Source organism: Aotus nancymaae, unplaced genomic scaffold (assembly GCF_030222135.1).
Source record: "Aotus nancymaae isolate 86718 unplaced genomic scaffold, 86718_ANA_hifiasm-v0.15.2.pri h1tg000051l, whole genome shotgun sequence".
NCBI classification, from domain to species: domain Eukaryota; kingdom Metazoa; phylum Chordata; class Mammalia; order Primates; family Aotidae; genus Aotus; species Aotus nancymaae.
In genome coordinates, this window is record NW_026988465.1 from 16,669,959 (window position 1) to 16,693,473 (window position 23,515).

The window sequence follows — 23,515 nt, forward strand, 5'->3', positions numbered from 1 at the left end:
AATGAAGACACAATGTGCCAGAATCTCTGGGACACATTTAAAGCAGTGTCTAGAGGAAAATTTATGGCAATAAATGCCCACCAGAGAAGTGAGGAAAGATCTAAAATCGACACCCTATTGTCATAATTGAAAGAGCTAGAGGAGCAAGATTAAAAAAACTCAAAAGCTAGCAGAAGACAAGAAATAACTAAGGAACTGAAGGAGATAGAGACACAAAAAGCCCTTCAAAAAATCAATAAATCTAGGAGCTGGTTTTTTGAAGAGATCAACAAAATAGACCGCTAGCCAGATTAATAAAAAAGCAAAGGGAGAAGAATCAAATAGATGCAATAAAAAATGATAAAGGGTATATCACCACCAATTCCACAGAAATACAAACTACTATCAATTACTACCAACAACTCTATGCACATAAACCAGTAAACCTGGAAGAAATGGATAAATTCCTGGACACTTTCATCCTCCCAAGCCTAAACCAGGAAGAAGTTGAAACTTTGAACAGACCAATAACAAGGGCTGAAGTTGAGACAGCAATTAATAGCCTACCAACCAAAAAAAGTCCAGGTCCAGATGGGTTCACAGCTGAATTCTGCCAGATATACAAAGAGGAGCTGGTACCATTCCTTCTAAAACTCTTCCAAACCATCCAAAAAGAGGGAATCCTTCCCAAATCATTTTATGAGACCAACAACATCCTGATACCAAAACCTGGCAGAGACTCAACAAAAAAAAGAAAACTTCAGGCCAATATCTGTGATGAACATAGATGCAAAAATCTTCAATAAGATACTGTCAAACCAATTGCAACAGCACATCAAAAAGCTTATCCATCATGATCAAGTAGGCTTCATCCTGGGGATGCAAGGCTGGTTCAACATACGCAAGTCTATGAATGTAATATACCACATAAACAGAACCAAAGACAAAAACCACATGATTATCGCAATAGATGCAGAGAAGGCCTTCCACAAAATTCAACAGCCCTTTATGCTAAAAACTCTCAATCAACTAGGTATCATTGGAACATATTTCAAAACAATAAAAGCTATTTATGACAAACCTACAGCCAATATCATACTGAATGGGCAAAAACTGGAAGCATTCCCTTTGAAATCTGGCACTAGACAAGGATGCTCTCTCTCACCACTCATATTCAATATAGTATCAGAAATTCTGGCCAGAGCAATTAGGCAAAAAAAAAAAAAAAAAAAAAAAAAAAAGGGTATTCAACTAGGAAAGGAGGAAGTCAAATTGTCTATTTGCAGATGACATGATTGTATATTTAGAAGACCCCTTCATCTCAGCCCAAAATCTCCTGAAACTGATAAGCAACTTCAGCAAAGTCTCAGGCTACAAAATCAATGTGCAGAAATCACAAGCATTTCTATACACCAATAACAGACTAACAGAGAGCCAAATGATGAGTGAACTCCCATTCACAATTGCTACAAAGAGAATAAAATACCTACGAATACAAGTAACAAAGGATGTAAAGGACCTCTTCAAGGAGAACTACAAACCACTGATCAAAGAAATAAGAGATGACACAAACACATGGAGAAACATTCCATGCTCATGGTTAGGTAGAATCAATATCGTGAAAATGGCCATACTGCACAAAGTAATTTATAGATTCAATGCTATCTCCAACAAGCCACCAATGACCTTCTTCACAGAACTGGAAAAAATCACCTTTAACTTCATATGGAACCAAAAGAGAGCCCACATAGCCAAGACAATCCTAAGCAAAAAGAACAAAGCCGGAGGCATCATGCTACCTGATTTGAAACTATATTACAAGGCTACAGTAATCAAAACAGCATGGTATTGGTACCAAAACAGAGATATAGACCAATGGAACAGAACAGAAGCCTTGGAGGCAACGCCACACATCTACAACCATCTGATCATTGACAAACCTCACAAAAACAAGCAATGGGGAAAGGATTCCTTGTTTAATAAATGGTGTTGGGAAAACTGGCTAGCCATGTGCAGAAAGCAGAAACTGGACCCCTTCCTGACACCTTACACTAAAATTAACTCCAGATGGATTAAAGACTTCAACATAAGACCTAACACCATCAAAACCCTAGAAGAAAACCTAGGCAAAACCATTCAGGACATAGGCAAGGCAAGGACTTCATGACTAAAACACCAAAAGCATTGGCAACAAAAGCCAAAATAGACAAATGGGACACAATTAAACTCCAGAGCTTCTGTACAGCAAAAGAAACAATCATTAGCATGAACTGGAAACCAACAGAATGGGAAAAAAATTTTGCGATCTACCCATCTGACCAAGGGCTAACATCCAGAATCTACAAAGAACTAAAACAGATTTACAAGAAACAAACAAACCCATCCAAAAGTGGGTGAAGGATATGAACAGACACTTTTCAAAAGAAGACATATATGAGGCCAACAAACATATGAAAAAATCCTCATGATCACTGATTATTAGAGAAATTCAAATCAAAACCACATTGAGATACCACCTCACGCCAGTTAGAATGGCGATCATTAAAATATCTGGGGATAACAGATGCTGGAGAGGATGTGGAGAAACAAGAACACTTTTACACCGTTGGTGGGAGTGTAAACTAGTTCAACCATTGTGGAAGACAGTGTGGCACTTCCTTGAGGACCGAGAAATAGAAATTCCATATGACCCAGCAATCCCATTACTGGGTATATACCCAAAGGATTATAAATCATTCTGTTATAAAGACACATGCACAAGTATATTCATAGCAGCACTGTTTACAATAGCAAAGACCTGGAACCAACCCAAATGCCCATCGATGATAGACTGGACAAGGAAAATGTGGCACATATATACCACAGAATACTATGCAGCCATAAAAAATGAGTTTGTGTCCTTTGTAGGGACGTTGCATGAACCTGGAAACCATCATTCTCAGCAAACTGACACAAGAACAGAAAATCAAACACCGCATGTTCTCACTCATAGGTGTGTGTTGAACAATGAGAACACATGGACACAGGGAGGGGAATTTCACACACTGGGGTCTGTTGTGGGGGGTCAAAGTGGGACAGTTGGGGGGTGGGGAGGTCGGGGAGGGCTAACATGGGGAGAAATGCCAGATGTAGGTGACATGGGGATGGGGGCAGCAAACTACATTGCCATGTGTGTACCTATGCAACAATCTGGCATGGTCTGCACATGTACCCCAGAAGCTAAAGTACAAGAGAAAAAAAAAAAGAAAAAAAAGAAGAAAAAGCTCAGGGCTGGGCACGGTGGCTCATGCCTCTAATCCCAGCACTTTGGGAGGCTTAGGTGGGAAGATCACATGAGACCAGCCTGGGCAACTTAGAAAGACCCCATCTCTACAAAAAATAAAAATAAAAAAATTAGAAGGGAAAAGCTCAGTCTAGTGAGGGAATGACAGCACAATGTGAAAGTAAAGGAGATAATTGAAAAGTGATTAAACAGAAGTATAAAGGAAGTGATAGCTATTCGGCATAAGATTTTACTAAATAAAAATGGAATTCTTGCTATACCCCACATCCACTTCATACTTTAGTCCACTAAAAAGCCATTTTCCCATTCTAGAATACCATCTTTACACCAGATTTACAGATAAGTTACAAATAGAGCAAATAGAGTACAGAGATCCTCCATGTACCCTCAACCCACTATCCCTAATGTTAGCAACCTGCATAACCATGGCAATTTGTCAAAACTAAACATTTAACATTGGTACACTATTAAACTATAGACTTTATTTGGATTTCACCAGTTTTTCCACTAACGTCCTTTTCTTTTTCCAGGATACAATCCAGGTTTCCACATTGAATTTGGTTAGCATGTTTCCTCGGTTTCCTTAATCTGTGATGGTCTTTAATTGTTTTTCATAGCCTTGACATACTGGTCAGGAATTTTGTGGAATGTCTCCCAATTTGGGCCTTTCTAATGTTTTCTCATGATCAGACTGGGTTTTGGAAATGAATAATACAGAAATGAAGTGCCCTTCTTATCATATTATATCAGAGGGTATGTGATATCAATATGACTTGTCCTTGATGATGCTAATCTTGATCGCTTGGGTAAGGTGGTAGTTGTGACATTTCTCCATTGTAAAATTTCTGTTTCCCTTTGCATACTCTAGTCTTTGGAATCAAGCTACTAAGTCTAGACAACACTGAAAAGAAAGGGAATTAAGCCTGTGATCCAAGGAGAGGGGAGTATCCACATATTCATTCTCGAGAGGGGAGTATCCACATATATCATTTGGAATTCTTCTGCAGAAATATTTGTCTGTTCTCTCCCCTCCCTCCTTCTGTCCCTCCCTCCCTCCCTCCTTCCCTCCTTCCTTCCTTCCTTTTCTTCCTTCCTTATTCCCTCCCTCCCTTTGTTGTCTTTCTTCAATTATTTATTTATATTAGAGTGGACCTATAGATATTTTCTTCTTTCCTTGAGGTGTGAGGTTATGCCATTTTTAACATAAAGTTCATAGATACATGCTTAAGGTTATATACCACCTTAAGAGCAGTCTTATAATCTTTCTTGACAGTAAACTTCTATGGAAAGGAATGTGCCCTATTTCAGTCATCATCAAAGTTAGGTCAAATGTCACCTCTAGATGCCTACATCGACCAGTTCTCTAAATTAGCGCCCCCTCTCACCACTGCTGTCAGTCACTCTCCAATTATTCTCTTTTTATTTTCTTTGTAACACATGCTGCTTGGTAGTCATTTTATAGACTTATTTATATATTTAATATTTGTATTTTCCCACTAGAATAGCAGCTTCCTGAGCTCAGCAGCCTTGTGTTTCTTGTTCATTTCTGCATCCTCAGTGTCACAAACAGGGTCGGGCACACTGCCAGTACACAGTAAATGTGTACTGAGTAAATCAATAAATCTTCATATTTCTCACTATGCCCAGTGACTGGCCTTAGAGTTATCAATAACTACTACTGAGTGGAACCTGGAACTCTCCCAGGACATGCTAAATATGGTTAAAATACATTTTTATTTATAAAATTCTGATTTATAAAACTAATTTTCAGAACAACATTGATATTAAAAATCAAAATAACAAACATCTGACTATGTCCTTGCTGTCAGGCAGCAGATTCCACGTCCTGATTGTGCTTTATCCCTGTTTACAATGGAAATTCAAGTCAGTGTTCGCTGAGCCCACACCAGCTGGCTGTGCAATGGAGAACAAGAGTAGAAACAGAACTGTCCCAGGTGCTGATGGTCACTGGCTCATGCCTAATCAACAAAGTAGGCCACTGAGATGTGCCTGGGTGGTCAGATCATAAAGAGACTGGCAAAGGCTGAATCAAGAAAGAAGCAAGAAAGAGTTGGCCAAGGCTGTCAACTACCCAAATTTGAGTTCATTATGGGGGAGCCATTTTAAGCCTCATGGAGGATTTACCCGGTTGGGGAAGAAAGAAATGGAGATCTGAAAAGCCAGCATTAGTCCTTTTCCTGAATTGGAGTGGTGGCTGAAGGCTGGTAGAAATTTGGACTTTTTTCCAGGTTGTTTGGTAAAAATTATCAACGGCTGACATTTAAGAGAAATGAAATCTGATGAGGCAGAGTAAATGCAGTGTGAATGATTTGCTTTTCCCCATAACTGAGTGGATAAACATGATTATTTGCTTAATAAAGAATTCTTTGATGCTCCCAAAACAATCCTATTAGTTTAATAAATGGTTGAAAAATTATGATTTATACAAGCTTGGTTAATAAATATACTCTGCAGTCTCTGTCCATTTATCATTGATTTCCATATGTTTGTACAGACAGCTGAGTTCTTTCTTTTCCTCTGAATACTGCATTTGCGGGAAAATCAGGATTGAATTTAAACCATGAAATAATCATTATAAACCTCCTAGGTAAATAGTACTGACTCATTTACTCATACACTGAAGAATCAGGGCCAGCGTCCAGGAATGAGAATCTTTTTCTATTTTTTTTTTTTTTTTTTTTTTTTTTTTTTTTTTTTTTGAGACGGAGTTTCGCTCTTGATACCCAGGCTGGAGTGCAATGGCGCGATCTCGGCTCACCGCAACCTCCGCCTCCTGGGTTCAGGCAATTCTCCTGCCTCAGCCTCCTGAGTAGCTGGGATTACAGGCACGCGCCACCATGCCCAGCTAATTTTTTGTATTAGTAGAGACGGGGTTTCACCATGTCGACCAGGATGGTCTCGATCTCTTGACCTCGTGATCCACCCGCCTCGGCCTCCCAAAGTGCTGGGATTACAGGCTTGAGCCACCGCGCCCGGCTCTATTTTTTTTTTCTGTCTTTTGGAAGAGGAAACTGACCCAGGCCATATCATCACCCCTAACTCGGTGCTAGAGTTGGGGAAGATAGGAGAAACTATATGTCCTCTGTGATCACTGCCTGCCGAAAGCACTTACTGGTGCATCAGAGATGAGCTTCTGAAAAGACTAAAAGTAAAAGTCTAGTATTTGATCTCAAGTATGAAAGGCCGTCCTGAGTCATATTATGAGACTACCATAGAGTATTAATATGTCTCATAGCCTTGCTGTTTTTGATATGCCAAGTCTCTAAAATCATCATTTTTGTAATCAAAAGCTTTTACTAAACACATCGCATGGTGGTAAGATAGTGAGCACCTTTCAGTTGAAGAACGCAAGCTGAACCTGAACGTCCATTTGTGAAAATTGCTTTGAAAGAACGTCTAAAGCAGATGGAGGGTTGGCTTGCAGGAACTCCAGGGTTTTTTTTAAATTCCAGCTCCAGGATTCTATGCAGTCAGCCACCTAATATCTTACAATCCAAATAGGAGGAACCATGTGGATGGTAGTCAATATTAAAAACCTGCAATTAAAATAATTAAAGGAATACATAAATTAGGTGAGAGCACCTGGACGTTTGGTGGGAAGGTGAGTGAGGAGGATATGAACCATACTTGGAAGGCAATCTATTACATATGCTGAAAAGGTAAGCAACAAATTCTTATTGGAATGACAGATTAATATTTCAAGAGTTTGTGAGTGATGGGAGTATAACAGAGCTGTCACTGCTCCACTCATACCCCCTAGGCCTTATTACTTTAACACCTGCCTGCCCAACTTCCAACCCCCAGCAGCTGCATCTCTTTGCCCCTGAGCAAACATAGTGACTAGCTTCTAATGAATAGAATGGATCAGAAGTATTCGTGTGTGGCTCCTAAAATTAGGTCATAAAAGGCATTGTAGCCTCCTCCTTGCTCTTTATCTTGGATTGGCCACTCTGGGCGAAGCTAGCTGCCATGTGTTGAAGACAATTGAGGAAGCTTATGAAGAAGCTCACATGGTAAGAAACTGAGGCCTCCTGCCAACAGCCCTGTGAGTGCACCATCTCAGAAGTGGCTCTTCCAGCCTCAGTCAAGCCTTCAGGTGCCTGTGGCCCCTGCCAACATCCTGATTGACACCTCTTGGGCAAGAGCCACCTAGCTAAGCTGCTCCCAAATTGCTAACTCATCGAAACCATGACATAATGAATTTTTATCGTTGTAAGCCACAAAGTTTTAGGGAGGAGAGCAATTTGTTACACAGCAATACATAAATACATTCAGACTCAGCTATAATACAGAGAATGATCAATAAGGTCAAAGGCCAAAAAAAGCAAAGGTCAAAGGCTTGGAAGATGAGGAATAAGAAAAGTGGCTTATGTTATTTTTAACAAAAAGTAGAATAACACTGTTTATGTTATTTCATAAATGAACGTTTTAAAAACTGAACCTGGGATGGAAATTTATTAATCATAATTCTTAGATCATGACAGTCATCTTTCATTCAGCAATGATCCTCTCATTTTATTTATGATTTTAGTAATATAATGCACACTCATGAAACCAATATTCAACTCAAGAACTAGTCATTTACATTCACCTACACATAATTGTATACTTTTTCATTTAATAATATAGCATATTGCTTCATCATATCATTAAATACATTTCTACATATTTTTTAAATGTCTACACAGAATTTTGTAATGCATGTGCCATACTTGCTTAAACCAGTTCTTTATTGTTGGACATTTAAAATATTCCCAACATTTTGTTCTTAAAAATAAGATAGTGGTGAATATCCTCATGCATAAGTCTGCTGTGATGTTCCTTAGGATACATTCTCAAAAGTGAGGTGGCTCACCTCTGTAATTGCAGCACTTTGGGAGGCTGAGGTAAGTGGATCACCAGGTCAGGAGTTCAAGACTAGACTGGTCAACATGGTGAAACCCTGTCTCTATTAAAAATACAAAAATTAGCTGGGTGTGGTGGCATGCACCTGTAATGCCAGCTACTCAGGAGGCTGAGACAGGAGAATCGCTTGAACCTGGGAGGCGGAGGGTGCAGTGGGCTGACATCACACCATCACACTCCAGCCTGGGTAACAGAGAAATACTCCATCTCAGGGGGGAAAATGTGCAAGTCTCTATGAAAAGGCAAAATCCAGCTCTACTGCTCCTGCAGCAGCAGCTCTACCTGGCCTATCAGAAATGTCTCTTCTCCATATGAAGCCTCTGGACCATACAGCTGGGTCCAAGCTATTCAATTTCCTCTGAAACAGTGGTCCCCATCGTTTATGACACCAGAGACCAGTTCTGTGGAAGATAATTTTTCCACAGATGGTGTGGGAGGGATGGTTTCAGGATAAAACTGTTCCATCCCAGATCATCAGGCATTAGTTAGTTAGATTCTCATAAGGAGCATGCAACCTAGATCCTTCGCATGTGCAATTGGCAACAAGGTTTATGCTCCTGTGAGAATCTAATGTCGAGGCTGATCTGATAGGAGGTGGAGCTCAGGCAGTAATATGAACGATGGGGAGCGGCTTAAATACAGATCAACCTTCACTGGCTCTCCCGCTGCTCCCTTTCTGCTTTGCCACCTGGTTCCCAACAGGCCACAGACTGGTACTAGTCTGCAGCCCAGGGGGTTGGGGAACCTCTGCTCTAAAAGATCAGGACTAAAATGACAATGTTCCACATGTCTTTTTATCTGTCACCAAGAACCAAGCCCTTCTATACAGTTTTTGTCTTCTAGTCACTCTTCCCCAAACTATGCTGTAAATCCCAAAACTGTTCCACCCCTTTTCCTCAAAAACAAAAACCTTCCACTGCACCTTCTAGAAGTTTCTCTTCATTGATGTCTCATAATTTTTTTATTGTACTTTAGATTCTGGGGTACATGTGCAGATCATGCAACATTGTTGCATAGGTACATTCATGGCAAGGTGGTTTGTTGCTTCCATCCCATCACCTATACCTGACATTTCTCCCCACATTATCCCTCCGCTCTCTCCCTCCCACTATCCCTCCCCTAGCCCCCTGCCAACGGACCCTGGTGTGTGATACTCCCCTCTCTGTGTCCACGTGTTCTCATTGTTCAACATCCACCTATGAGTGAGAACATGCGGTGTTTGATTTTCTGTTCTTGTGTCAGTTTGCTGAGAATGATGGTTTCCAGGTTCATCCATGTCCTTACAAAGGACATGAACTCATCATTTTTTATGGCTGCAGAGTATTCCATGGTGTCTATATGCCACATTTTCTTTGTCCAGTCTATCATTGAGGGTCATCTGGGTTGGTTCCAGGTCTTTGCTATTGTAAACAGTGCCGTGATGAACATGCGTGTGCATGTATCTTTATAATACAATGATTTATAGTATATACCCAGTGATGGGATTGCTGGGTCAAATGGAATTTCTATTTCTAGCTCCTTGAGGAATTGCCACACTGTCTTCCACAATGGTTGAACTAATTTACACTCCCACCAACAGTGTAAAAGTGTTCATAAATTTTAACTTCCTATCTAAATCATGCCCCCCTACTCCACCCTACTTGTCTTAAACAAAACTCGACTCTCCATTAGGAATGCCGTTTCTTCTATAGCTCTCTCAGATAAAAGCTATTTACTCTAACTTATTCCTTTAAGACCATTATTTTTCTTCCTTATTGAATAAAAATCATTCTTGTGTGTCTCGTGTGTCTGGCAAACTTCCTCTCTCTTTACAAAAACCACAAAGCAAATTTGTGGTCATTCTCCTCACTCAAGAAAGACATAAGCACATGTCTTCTTCTTTACCCCAACACCTGACATCACTTGACATAGCCTCAAGTTTGGCCTGTCAAATCTTTAGTCTTCTCATCTCCAATGTTCTTTCACTCTGTGCTACACTTGGTTACATCCCTGACCTCATCATCAACAGAAAGCATACCACATGCAAGATTGGGAACTCAAGTGATAGCCAAAAATGGAAGCTATTGAACTTTGCGCTGATTCAGATAATGGGCAGAGCTGACAAAACTAGATGGAACAGATCAAGACTTGATTGAAGCATGCCATAAAGGGCCTGAAGCTGCTCCTTGAAGAACAGAAAACTGGAAGAGGAAGAGAAAAGCACTGGAACTGTAGGCTGACGTTCTAGAAGAAGATAGGTCTACAACAGAGGGGAGACCCGAGATCCCAGGGAAACTGATAAGCAAAGGAGACTTAAAACGTTTTGCTGTGACAAAAAATATAACTCATTATTTGACCCATTTCAAGGTATTTCAGTTCGAAATTTAAAGTGCTTGTTCTGCTTCCTTACAGGTTGGACTGTTGTTTCTTTTGAATGCAACACCAGGCTGAGGTACATTACTCAAGGTACACAAACACTCCTATCTCTGGCCTACCCTTCTCACTCGCTTTTCATACAAGGAAAATTCTTTAACTTCATTGAGATCTCCAATCCCCTAAACTACGTCATCTTTTCTCTATAGTCATCAACTCCTTCCTATTTTCTAATTTCTTCCCAATTTCAGAATCTGTGTCCAGTAGTTTAATACTTCTCAACCTTGAATGGATGCCCACTGCAGACCTCTGTGCCTCCGTGCCTGCATAATGCAGCTGTAATGTTGCTGTGGGGGATGGTCATAATGCTTCAGATATTTTTTAGAACCTATGTTCATAAATAAGATTGGTCCATCATATTCTATAATTACACTGTCATCTGATTTATGTGAGCTTAGTTTTCAAATGAGATTTGGGGCATTCCTCTTTTTTCCTATTCTCTGGAAGTGTTTTATAGGATTTGAATTTTGATCATTAGATGTGGTTTTTTTTTTTTTTTTTTTTTTTTTTGTACAATTGTAATTATGTTAGTCACCTGTTGGATGTGTTTTAGATATAACTTTGTTAAAAACATCTGGCCCTAACAATTCCATGCAGAAGTTTAAAGTAAAAGTAGATATTAATCTACTGATTCAATTTCTTTATTGGTTGTAAGTCTTTTCAAATTTTCCACTTCTATTTCACTCAATTTTGGTGTACATTGTTTTCTAGGACATTGTGTGTTTTGAATATTTTTATATTTATTAACCCAAAGTTAGTTACATAGCTCCCTTCTTTTTTATTTCTACATCTGTAGCTGTGTGCCCTCTTCATTCTTTACATTATTTATGTGTGCTATTTCTTTTTTGTCAGAAATTTGTTTAGGTTTTTACTTTTAAAAAAACATTTTTTACTGATGGTCCCTATCTTATCTTTGCTTATTATTTATTAATTTCTGATCTTTAAAATGTTTTTCCTTCTACTTTTTTTGGGTTTTCTTAAATTGAATGCTTAGCTTGTCATTTCAGGCATTCTTTTTTAAAAAACAAACTTATTAAAGGTACATACGATAAAATGCACAAATGTTTATATTTCATTGAGTTTTGGCATATGTGTAATCACCACGATAGCCAATAAAGAGATCATTTTCAGTACTCCAAAATTTCCTTGTGCCCCTTTGCAGCCAATCTCCACCACTATCCTAGTCTGGTCCCAGGGAACAATTGAACTGCTTTCTGTCAATATAAATCAGTTTGCCTTTTCTAAAATTTAATATAAGTGAAATCATACACATATTTTCTTATGTATCTGGCTTTTTTTTTTTGCTCAACATAATGTATTTGAAATTCATCCATGTTGAAATTTATCTATGTATTAGCAGTTTATTCTTTTTCATTCCTGCATAGTGTTCCAGTCTACAAATAACACTACAGTTTGTTTTACTTGCCTGTCAATAGGCATTTGGGTTGTTTCCAATTTGGGGCTGTTATGAATAAAGCTGGTATAAATACTTGTGTACAAGTCATTTTATGAATGCATGTTTTTTATTTCTCATGAGTAAATACCAGAAATAAAATTGCTGAGTCGTTTGTTAAGTATATGTTTAACTTATAAGAAATTGTGAAATTCTTTTCCAAAATAATTATACAATTTTACAACTACTTGGAAAATGACATTTGAGATTTCCACTTGCTCCATATCTTTACCAACACTTGGCATTGTCTATTTTATTTTAATTATTCTCAAAGATATGTAGCTATCTCACTGTAGTTTTAATTTACATTTCCCCAAAGTCTAGTGATGTTAAACAACTTTTTATGTGATCACTAACCAGCCATAAATCCTCTTATCAACTGCATTTTCCTCACTTTTTGTGAGGAAAATTATTGAGTTGTAAGAGTTATTTTTGAAGTCTAGATATAAGCCATTTATTAAACATATTTGTGATACAAAATAGAGAAAAAGAGAGGGAAATTTTTGGTATTAAATCTTTTCGATTGTTCTTTAATTAGTATTTTAAACTTTTCACTGTAATTACCTATTGACTCATGAGTTACTTAGAAATGAATTTTGAATTTTCAAACATGTAGGTTCTTTTACATTATCTCTTTGTTACTGATTACTATCAATTGTATGGTGGTCAGAGAGCATGGTCTGTTTTATGCTGATTCTGAAATTTGTTCATATGTAATCATTTATGTTACTTTATGTGACAAATTTCACAAATGTACGCTCAAGGTGAATCTGTATTCTCTGTTTGGTTCATATATACTTTTAATTGTGATCAATATTAGATCAATATTTTTAATTGTGTTGTTAAAATCTTCCATTTATTTATTATGACATAAAATCTTCCAATATGACTATAAATGTGTAGTTCTACTGTACTTCTATCAGCTTTTGCCTTATATATTTTCAGGTCTTAATATTAGTTGGACACAGAGGAAAAATTTGAAACATTTCTGGTGAATGTTAGCTATTATCATGTAGTGAGTGTTATCTCCCTAATAATGCTTTTGGCCTTAAACATATGACCTTTTAAAAAGTATTAGTAATAGTATTTGCCTGCTGTATCTTCCTCTGTTCTTTCACTTTGAATCTTTTTATGTGCTTTTGTTTTAGATATGCCTCTTGTCAATACCATTGTATTAGTCTGTTTTCATGCTGCTAATAAAAACATACCCGAGACTTGGTAATTTATAAAGAAAAGAGGTTTAACTGACTCACAGTTCAGCATGGCTGGGGAGACCTCAGGAAACTTACAATCATGGCAGAAGGGGAATCAAACATGTCCTCCTTCACATGGCAGCAAAAAGGAGAAGAATGACTGCCTAGTGAAGGGGGAAACTCTTTATAAAAATCATCAGATGTTGTGAGAACCAATTCACTATTATGAGAATAGGATAGTGGAAATCACCCCCATGATTCAATATCTCCACCTGGTCCCTCCTATGATGTGTGGGGATTATGGGAACTACAATTCAAGATGAGATTTGGGTAGGGACACAGTGTAACCATACCAACCATCAAACTAAGTTTTGTTTTTTAATTCAGTCTGGCAATTCTGTTTCTTAAAAAATTGTTGTTCCTTTACATTTATTGTGATTACATACACACATACATATTAATGTAAAATTACCTAAAATAAAAGGTACAGTGTATATATAATTTGATGAGCTTTGACAAATGTATACTCTTGTAATCAACACAACAATCAAAGTTATTCCATCGTGGAAATTTATCTTAAGTTCCTTTCCCTTTACTCTCACTCTCCTCACAGAAACAAGCACTATTCTGATTTCTATCCAGGTGGTTTAATTTGGTCTGTTTTGGGACTTCATATAAATGGATTGTTTTTGTCTTTTTGTGGTCTGTCTTCTAATACTTAACTTATTTTGTTTTGAGATTCATGCCCATTGTTGCATGTATCAGAGGTTTAGTGTTTTATTTCTGAGTTGTATCATATTATATGAATATATTCACATATTTTTATTATTATCATTTAATCTTTTGTTTTTAATTTACTTGCCTACTTTATGCTTCTTTTGATTCATCATGTCTTTCATTCCATTTTTTTTCTTATCCATGAGTTTGTGAGTTACATACTTTATTTCTGTTCTTTCAGTAGTAATCATTAATAATTTAACATGCACGCTAACAAAATGTAAAATTTATTAACTCTCATTGTCTCTTGAACAATACAAGTACCTTAGTATACTTTATTTTCAATATTCACTTCTCATTTTACAGGTGTTTTGTCCAGCATTTTAGCTCCATCTTGTTTTCTGAAATTTCCAAATTATAATAATTATTGTTTCATATACTGAAGTTTAAACTTACATATGATAACTAAGTTTTTTTGCTATTTCTTTTTATTTGGCAGCTTCTTTTTTTTTTTTTTTTTTTTTTTTTTTTGAGACGGAGTTTCGCTCTTGTTAGCCAGGCTGGAGTGCAATGGTGCGATCTCGGCTCACTGCAACCTCCGCCTCCTGGGTTCAGGCAATTCTCCTGCCTCAGCCTCCCGAGTAGCTGGGATTACAGGCACGCGCCACGATGCTCAGCTAATTTTTTGTATTTTTAGTAGAGACAGGGTTTCACCATGTTGACCAGGATGGTCTCGATCTCTTGACCTCGTGATCCACCCGCCTCGGCCTCCCAAAGTGCTGGGATTACAGGCGTGAGCCACCACGCCCGGCTGGCAGCTTCTTAAAGAGTCGTAGTTTCTTGTAAGACATCTTTTAAAAATTCCCTTAGTGAAGGTATACTAGTGGTAAACTCAGTTTTGTTTGTTCAAAATGTATTTACTTTGCCCTCATTTTTGAATAACATTTTTAAAATAATATTTTTTAAAAGAGACATAATTCTAGTTCAAGAATTTTATTTCTCAACAATTTGCAAATATTCTACTGTCTTTTGGCTTCCATTTTTGAATAAATAATTTTAACTGGCAGTGTAATTGTACATATTTATGGGGTACAGTTTGATATTTTGATACATAGATGTTGTGTAATGATTTAATCAGATATTGTATTCATCACATCATGCATTTATAACTTTTTTGTGTCAAGACCATTCATTTCATAATATACAATATTTTACTTAACCAAAGGTACCCTCCTGTGCAATAGAATACCAGAATTTATTCTTTCTATTTCATTGTAACTTTGTACCCATTGACCAACCTCTCCTAATCCTCCCCTCCCCAGCCTGTGGTAACCAGTGTTTCATGGTTCTACACTCTACTTCTATGATATCAACTTTTTAGAAAGAAAATTTACATATGAGTGAGACCATGTAGTTTTTGTCTTTCTGTGTTTGGTTTATTTCATTTAACATGATGTCCTCCAGGTTCATGTTGTCACAAATAATATAATTTCTCTCTTTTCAAAGGCTGAATAGTATTCCACTGTGTATATATACCACATTTTATTAATCCACTCATCCATTGCTGGGCATTTAGGTTCATTCCACATCTTAGCTATTGTAAATAGTGCTACAATAAACATGGGAGTGAAGATTTCTCTTTGACATACTGATTTTATTTCCTTTTAATATATACCTAGTAGTAGCATTGCTGGATCATATGGTAGCTTTATTTTTAATTTTTTGAGGAGTTTCCATACCATACTATTTTCCATAGTGGTTGTTCTAGTTTACAATCCCACAAACATATGCAAGTGTTCCTTTTTTTCCACATCTGTGCCAGCACTTGTTTTATTTTGTCTTTTTGGTAGTAGACATTCTAACTGGAGTGAAGTGGTATCTCATAATGGTTTTGATTTGCATTTCCCTGATGATTAGTTATGTTGAGCATTTTAAAATACCTATTGGCCATTTGTACGTCCTTAGATAAATGTCTATTAAGGTCTTTTATTTTTATTTTTGTATTATTTATTATTATTTTTGAGACAGAATCTTGCTCTATCGCTCACGCTGGAGTGCAGTGGCATGGTCTTAGCTCATTGCAACCTATGCCCCCTGGGTTCAAGTAATTCTTCCACCTCAGCCTCCCTAGTAGCAAGATTACAGATGTGCACTACCACACCCAGCTAGTTTTTGTATTTTTACTAGAGATGGGTTTTCACTATGTTGGCCAGGCTTGTCTCAAACCCCTAACCTCAAGTGATCCACCCACCTCAGCCTCTCAAAGTGCTGAGATTACAGGTGTGAGCCACCACACCCGGCCTATTTTGCTGGTTTTTTAATTGGGTTATCTGGTTTTTGTGTTTGTTTGTTTTTTGTTTTTTGCTGGTAAGCTGTTTAAATTCCTAATGTATTCTGGATATTAACCTCTTGTCAGATAGATAATTCACAAGTATTTTCTCTCATTCCATAGGTTGTTTCTTCATTCTGTTAATAGTTCCCTTTGTTGTGAAAAATTTTTTTAGTTCAATGTAATCCCAACTGTCTATTTTTGCTTTTGTTGCATGTGCTTTTGAAATCACATTTGACAAATTTATGCCCAGCTCAATATTAGGAAGCATTGTTTTTCTGTTTTCTTCTAGTATAATTTCACAGTTTTTGGTTTTACATTTAAGTGTTTAATTCACATTGACCTGATTTTTGTATATGGTAAAAGATAGAATATAGTCTCATTCCTCTGCATGTGAATATCTGATTTTCCCACCACAATTTATTGAAGAGACTGTCTTTTCTCCAATATGTTTATTTGCACCTTTGTTTAAAGTCAGTTGGATGTAGTGTATGAATTTATTTCTGGACTTCCTGTTCTGTTTCATTGGTCTATCTGTCTGTTTTTATGTCAGTACCATGCTGTTTAGGTTACAATATCTTTATCATATATTTTGAAGTCAGGCTGTGCAACATCTCTAACTTTTTTCTTTTTATTCAGGATTTCTTTGGCTATTTGAGATCTTCTGTTGTTTTATATGAATTTTATCTTTTTTTTCTACTACTGTGGGGAATATCACTGGCATTTTGATAGGGATTGCATTAAATCTGTAGATCATTTTGGGTAGTGTGGCCATTTTAACAATATTCATTCTTCCAATCTACGAATGCATGGTATCTTTTATTTGTGTTCTCTTCAGTTTCTTTCACTGAAGTTTATAGTTTTCATTGTAGAGATATTTCATCTCCTTGGTTAAGTTTATTCCTAAGTATCCTTTTTATTTGTAGCTATTGTAAATGGAACTCCTTTATTTATTTTTCAAGTAGTTCACTATTAGTGCAAAGAAATGCTACTAATTTTTGTAGGCTGATTTTGTATCCTGCAGCTTTTCTGAATTTTTAAAATTAGTTATACAGTTTTTGGTGGTGTCTTTGGGGTTCTCTATATATACAATTATGTCACATACAAACAGGAGCAATGTGACTCTCTCCTTTGCAATTTGGGTGTCTTCTATTTCTGTACCTTGCTTAATTGCTCTGGTTAGGACTTAAAATACTACATTGAATATAAGTGGTAAAAATGGTGACACTTGTCTTGTTTCTGTTTAATATAAAGTTAGCTATGGGTTTTTCATGTTTGGCTTTTATTATGTTGAGGTACAAAGCTTCTGTATCTAATTTCTTGAGAGTTTTCATCATGAAGAATGTTGAATTTTGTCAAATGTTTTTTCTGTGTCTATTGAAATGATTATTTGGTTTTTGTTAAATTACGCTTGGATCCCTGAGATGAATCTCACTTGATCATAGTGAATGATCTTTTTAATGTACTGTTGGATTCAGTTTGCTAGTATCTGGTTGAAAACTTTTGCATCCAGCTTCCTCAGGGATATTCCCTGTAGTTTTCTTTTCTTGTTGTGTCCTTTCGCAGTTTTGGAATCTGAGTAATGTTGGCCTTATAAAATGAGTTTGAAAATATTCCTGTTAAATTTTCTGAAAGAGTTTGATAACTGGTATTAGTTATTTTTTGAATATTTGGTGGAATTCAGCAGTTTTCGAGTCTTTACTTACAGTTGAATTGTGGATGTTTTCCCTTTTCTTTCTAAATGCTTTTAAGAACTACTTTTCTCTGTGTTCTCCTCATTAACAACAGTGTATCTTGGTAGGATTTTCTTTTATTGTTCCTTTCCTTGTCCTTTCTAAATCTAATGATTTATTGTCTTCAATTCTAGAGAATTCTTAGCCTTTTATATTTTGAATATTCTCCATCTCATTCTCTTTTCCTGGAACTTTATTTAGACACATGGTAAAGCTTCTCATTTTATTTTTGGTATCTCTTAATCTCTCTATATATTTTCTATTTCTTTAATTCTTTCTGTAAGTTTCCTTATTTCATATTTTGTAGTTTACTAGTCTCTCTTTGGCTCTGGCTAATCTTCTGCTTTAATCATTTCATTTAGTTTTTAATATCAAAGATTATATTTTTCACATCTAGAAGTTCACTTTAGTTCCTTTCTTCTCTTCTCACATTTTTCTATTGTGGCTTTTAATTCCATAAATAATTTAATACTAAATTATTTGGGTCCTACTTCTGCTGATTATAATGCTAGCTATCACTCATAGTGACTCGTGTTTTGTAATTTCTATTGTTTTTATAATTTTCTATTATAAACTCATTGTTGTTCCATTGACTTTAACTGTAGAAATGCTGTGAGGCTGAGTCAAAAGTATGTCTCTCCAGAGCAAATTTATTTTTCTTCTACCAAATACCCTAAGATGACTTTAAGTTAATTTGTTAGTGTGAGGATTTATGGACCTTGTGAATAGCATAAATGCAAAGCCAAAACATACATGAGGGCTGACACACTGTTATGAAGTCTCAGAGGTGACTTTTTCCATGTAGAGTACAGGTTGAGTAAGATACCTTTCCTTTGGATGAGAGGCAAAGATGTAGAACTTTGAGGCACTCAGGTTTATATGGCGATATCTATTCTAATTCCCCACCTCACGTGGGCCCAAAGCCTAGTGTCTGCCCTAGGCTAAGCCATTCAAATACTACTCTCTTCATTAAGAGATTTGTAAATATCTTTGGGGTAGCCATAGCTTTATCACTCTGATTATTTTTAAATTTTTGCTCATTGGGATTTCTCTTTCCTGACAGTTCAACATGACATCTAGTAAGCTATCAGTTATATTTTACAAAGCACTTTAAAGTGTTGGTATTGGAAGGTTTTGTAGAATATCTAGTTCATTATGTTGCTGAAAACTGCAATCACCATTAACTCTTAAACCAATATCTATGGGGCTTCCACCTCTACCACGTATTAAAACTGTTCTTGCCAAGGACACCTCCATGTTGACAAACCTCATGTACAGTGTTCAGCCTCACCTTACTAGGCCTCTGAAAGATACTCAACATGTGCAACCATTTCTTCATTCTTCACGCACTTTATTCTCCCATGCTCTTAGTTTTTCTCCTAACTCTCTGGGTACCTCTTCTTAGTCTCCTTTGCATATCTAATCAATCCAAACCTGAAGTGTTAAAGTTATCCTTATAAATATGATAATAAATAAGAAGAGAGAAAAATCTCGAAATGTTATAAGCAACATATGTTTCAGGAGTCTTCCATATACTGCCAGCTAATGCTTATTATGATGTTATTATCGCTATGCCCTTATAAATTTTTTTTTTTTGAGACAGAGTCTCACTCTGTAGCCCAGGCTAGAGTGCAGTGGCATGATCTCGGCTCACTACAACCTCTGCCTCCCAGATTCAAGTGATTCTCCTGCCTCAGCATCCTGAGCAAGTGGGATTACAGGCGCCTGCCACCACACCCAGCTAATTTTTGTATTTTTAGTTGAGATGGGGTTTTGCCATGTTGGTCAGGCTGGTCTCGAACCCCTGACCTCAAGTGATCCATCTGCCTCGGCCTCCCAAAGTGCTGAGAATACAGGCGTGAGCCACTGCACCCAGCCCTTATTATCGTTTTTATGTAAAGTTAATTTTCATCTCAGTAAGTTAATCACACAATGAAGCTGAAGTGAAACATAGCTTGGCTTCACCATGCAGAACTAGTCTGCCTGATAATGGAGAGGAATTACGTTTCTGCTTAAGAGTGCAAACTCTAAAGCTAGACTACCTCATTTCAAATTCCTGCTGCACTACTTTCTAGCTTTATGATCCAAAGCATGTACTCTAACCGTTCTGTGCCTTGGGTTCCTCATCTATGAAACAGAAGAAATTATAGTACCACCTGGATTTGTCAAAAAGATTGAGGACATACTTAGTCCCTAGCACATACTGGTTGAGTATCACTTAACCAAAATGCTTGGGACTAGAAGTGTTTTGGATTTTGAATTTGTTCAGATTTTGGAATATTTGCATATACACAATAAAACATCTTGGGAATGAGACCCAGGCCTAAACACAAAATTTATTTATGTTTTATATACACCTTACATACATAGCCTAAAGGCAAGTTTTATTTTCCCTAGGGAATGCTGAAGAAACTGCATGTTGTGCAACTGCTTTTTGACTGTGCTCCATCACATGAGGTCAGGGGTGGGATTTTTCATTTATGGCATTATGTCAATGCACAAATACTTTTGGATTTTGGAGCATTTTAGATTTTAGATTTTCTGATTAAGGATGCTCAACTTGTACTAAGCACTGTGTAACTGCTGTCTATTAAGATTCTTTTCTACTATTGCATTGACATCTGTACTTCTTTTTTTTTTTTTTTTTTTGAGACAGCCTCACTGTCACCCAGGCTGGAGTGGCTGGAGTGCAGTGGCACGATCTCAGCTCACTGCAACCTCCTCCTCCTGAGTTCAAGCAATTCTCCTGCATCAGCCTCCCGAGTAGCTGGGACTACAGGCACCTGCCACCACGCCTGGCTAATTTTTGTATTTTTAGTAGAGACAGGGTTTCACCATGTTGGCCAGGCTTGTCTCAAACTTCTAACCTCAAGTGATCTGCCCACCTCAGCCTCCCAAAGTGCTGGGATTACAGGCATGAACCACCGTGCCCAGCCTGTATCCTTTTGTACGCAGCCAGCTACAGCTAATGGGAGTAAAGAATTCTGAACTGTGCAAATAATTTTGACACAGAGATTGAGATAGCCAACTATATTTCTGGACTCCCCATGTATGAGTTAGTCTCAGCTACTGCTGAGTTGCTTGCTATATGCTTTGGAAACTCATACATAAGGCAAAGAAGCAAAAAGAGTAACCAGGAAGTCTCTAACTTTTTCGTTTGTCCTAATGAAAATCATTAGATAATAGCACCGTTTAGCAATAATTAAGTAATAGCCTAGGGTAGTGTATACCTCAGCAGATTCAGAATGAGAGAGGGCAACATGGTCGTACTTAATGAGAATTTTCTAAGCATAACTGGCCCTCCAAGACACTTCACTGAGATATCCCTAAGTGTTTCATTTCAGGGCATTTCTGGGGAACACTGGCATTTCAACATAGCTGAGACCATAACACCACCAGTTTCCACTGTACAACCTGCCACAGCAGAACAGCAGAGGACTATCAGGAACACACAGTCAGCTTTGCTTGAGGAGCACATCACCCTCAGAATGTGCTTGCTTAGGGGGATACCAAAAACTTTTTAGAATAAAACTTGCAAATATAAGCACCTGCAGAGCCAGGTAGATAATAGAAAGCAGTAAGGATAGGGTAGGTAGGTGGGAAATTTGGGAGTGCTTTATCTGAAGTGGCTGCAATTGATCAGCTTCAGAGAAATGTTACTCAACCAACAGAGGTCCAAAGCTAATCTAATTGTTTTGTTGTTATTGTTGTTGTTTTTGAGACGGAGTCTTGCTCTGTCACCCAGGCTGGAGTGCAGTGGCACTATCTTGGCTCACCACAACCTCCGCCTCCCAGGTTCAAGGAATTCTCCTGCCTCAGCCTCCCAGGTAGCTGGGATTACAGGCACACACCACTGTGCTTGGCTAATTTTTTGTGTTTTTAGTAGTGATGGGTTTCACCATGTTGGCCAGGCTGGTCTTGAACTCCTGACCTCAGGTGATCTGCCTACCTTGGCCTTCCAAAATGCTGGGATTAGCTAATCTAATTCTTTAAGAAAAAGTAGAGGTCAAATTGTTCTCTGAAATCTCTCAATTTTGAAATGTTGGTAACTAATTTTTTTAAGTTGGTCAAAAACCTTTATCTGCAGGTCATATTTGACTCATGGATGTGAATTTATCTCCCATGTTTTAGAAGAAGGATTCCTGACCCTTTTATATACCATGTTGCCACAGTTTAGGGCATGGCCACATTCGTGTGACCAAGGAACATCAGAGTGCTTATACACTGCAGGAAAGGCATGCTGGAATGCCATACTCCCTAGCGAGGATTGGTGCAACCAGGAGTGGGAAAAAACAGTGTTATTCCCCCTACACGAATGTCTTTTTTTTTTCCCTACTTTATGCTTATATTATCATAATTCTTCCTAAATTCTTTTATAAAGAAAAAACATCCACTGTATTTCTACATCTTCATATTGTTATTTTATTTATTCATTATAATTAAATGTGTGTATACCTGTCTAAATTATGAGCACCTTAAAACATTTAGAATTATAAGTGCCTTGTAGTGTATTAAGGTGCCAGTCTCAAGGTACAGAATGCCAAGTAAGAGCTATCAAAGGTCCTGATGAAACATGGCACTGCTGTGCCAGTCTTCCATGGACAAACTCCTGAACCTACTCCATGTGACCGAAAGCATCTGGTGTGGTGAAGGCGTTGGTATTGGTGGCATTCTGTTACATATGACAAAATCTAATCCTAACTTATGTGGCCTGAAAATTTTTTGATAAAAAAATAGAAGCCTTTTCATTGTACTTTATAATGTAGAAACTTCTTCAGTTTTCTTTATCTTTTGATATAGCATATTTAGGGATCTATCAAGAGCCAGCCACGGGCTCTAAAGTCAGACTTTCACAAATTGACTGCTTTTTTCAGCCATTGGGCAAACCCTCAAATTTAGAAGATTTAGCTGAAGTGGATCACGAATGTAATGATGTTTTCTCAGGATTTCGAGGCCACCTTTCTAAAACATTTTGTCAACAGCTCTCCATGAATCTTCAGAGCTGATTAGGAGATAAGCTGGTACTTCCAAACCCTTCTCCCATGATTTTCAAGTTTCTTTCTTGAGAATTCTAAGTTTATAACCATTAATATGTTATGCTAAACCTGAGAAGGATAATCCATGACTGCTTTTAATTAATAAATCAAGAACTACATATCAAAGGATGTTTTCATTTTTCCTTCCTGCTGGAATAGTGGTTCCCTGAAATAGACATGCACATAATATTTAATATGACTAGAAATGCAAATGTGACCACAGAAACAATGACCTTAGCAACGATGCCAGCAGTGTGGACTGTTCAAGAAAGGAGGGGGTTCCCACCTCCAGTTACTCTCAATCAGTCAAAGCCGGGATGTTTGATTATCAAAAATCATCCAAAACAAACAAATAAGCAAAAAAGCAAGCAGCATAACCAATTCTAAAAGGCATGACTACAATCACCAAAAAAAAGTCCACAATTTAAACATCACATTAAATGGTCTAAGGATT